This window comes from Octopus bimaculoides, chromosome 2 (assembly GCF_001194135.2).
Source record: "Octopus bimaculoides isolate UCB-OBI-ISO-001 chromosome 2, ASM119413v2, whole genome shotgun sequence".
Classification (NCBI taxonomy): Eukaryota; Metazoa; Mollusca; class Cephalopoda; order Octopoda; family Octopodidae; genus Octopus; species Octopus bimaculoides.
The window spans coordinates 126,790,392-126,792,084 of record NC_068982.1 but is presented as its reverse complement, the minus strand read 5'-3'; the positions used below and the strand labels follow the sequence as shown (position 1 = coordinate 126,792,084).

The window sequence follows — 1,693 nt, the reverse complement described above, 5'->3', positions numbered from 1 at the left end:
TGGTGATGTTTGGGGAAGGAGTCTTGATAATGTGTGCCAACCTCCGTTTAAATACTTGTGTTTCAGTTTATTTCAATAAAAAGAAACTATCCTATTAAATCCTATTAAATAATTGTAAATAGGTTAATAAAAGGTTATCTTAACTTAAAAGTATAAATTTTAAGCTTAGTTAATGCTTTTCTTTTCTTTTCACGAGTGAGAATTGAGTAATTCACCTTAGTTGATATTGATGCTTTCAAGTTATGGTCTTATGCTCTCTGACATGGCTGTATAGTGAAGAAGACCGTTTTACAAACCATTAGGTTCATTGTTCAATTCTATTGCATGGTACAAATACCTTGTGAGTACAGTTTTGCTATAGAAACTGCGAATACCCAGCATATATGAGGTGGTATCAAAAAGTTCCTGGACTAGTTCTGTAGCATGCTAACAGATGGCAGCACATGGTTATGTGAACAGTGATATGTATATGTTTGTGTGTCTGTGTTTGTCCCCACCACCATCACTTGACAACTGACATTGGTGTGTTTACGTCTCCATAACTTAGCGGTTTGGCAAAAGAAACCAATAGAATAAGTACTAGGCTTACAAAGAGTAAGTCCTGCACCCTCTTTGTTTGACTAAACATGGTGCTCCAGCATGGCCGCAGTCAAATGACTGAAACAAATAAAAGAATAAAAGAATATATATGCGTATATAAATAGTAAAATAAGGTTCTTTTAAAGTAAGTTCATGAACAAAGACAGAACATTAATATAATTTTGAAGTGTTCCCAGAAACCCTACAGTTACACAAAAGGTTCCTAGGGGTTCCACGAGAAAGAGTGAGATAAACTAATGCTAATTTCATGATATATAATTATATATATAATAATGGAACAAAAACACAGAGGGCATTAAAACGTTCAGACAGATAGATGACACAAAAGTGGACAAGAGAAACAACAATTAGAAGGACAAGCAAAAAAAGACGGGTCATTCTTGGCTTTCTTTCATCAGTCAAGTCCCAGAAGCCATGACCATTTCGGGCAGTTACACTTGAGATGGTTCGATCTGATTGCCCCTAAAAAGGTCTAAGCTAAGAGCACTAGACCCCTTTGTAAGAAAGCTAGTGAATGTGTATGGCAACAAAGACAAAAAAACAAATAAACAAAAAAAAACGGAGAACATGGTACACAATTATGAATACAAGCAACAAGAAATAACAACAGGCGTCTTTCGACTGAGAACGAATCAAATTGAGCTGGTATGTATGAAATGAAATCCTAAAGGCAGGGACATGGGAGATGGACACAAGAGGTGTTGATGGGCGGCAGTCAGGCCAAGAAAGAAAGATCATGGCTGGCCGGACGCTGGCCACCTGGAAGGAGGAGAGATTGGTAGGAGACAGCAGGATTGAAGGATAAGAAAAATAAAAGAAAAAATCAGAGACAAAAAGAAAGTTACAAGGGAGATAAATGAGTGGGAAATAGTGGGAGCTAAAGAAAGAAAGGGCCAAGAAATGTGAGAGAAGGGGTGTGAGAAAAAGGAAGGAAAATGAGAGGGGGGAATAAAAGATAGAGTAAGAGTCATACAAAATTTAGATACATACCTAGTATAAGGTGAGCACAAGGGTGTATATACGCCGCTATATACATACATATATATATATATATATATATATATATATATATATATATATATATATATATATA

At 35.9% G+C, this 1,693-nt stretch overlaps 1 long non-coding RNA gene across 3 annotated transcripts in view; it reads right to left on the bottom strand.

Moving 5' to 3' along the window:
* Positions 1-402: 402 nt before the first annotated feature.
* The window catches only part of LOC128247117 (uncharacterized), a 4,963-nt gene continuing 3,672 nt past the window's right edge, over positions 403-1,693 (bottom strand). For all 3 annotated transcript variants that reach the window (XR_008263538.1, XR_008263540.1, XR_008263539.1), the window contains exon 3: positions 403-657. This is a non-coding gene — a long non-coding RNA (uncharacterized LOC128247117). The remainder of the gene's footprint in view (positions 658-1,693) is intronic.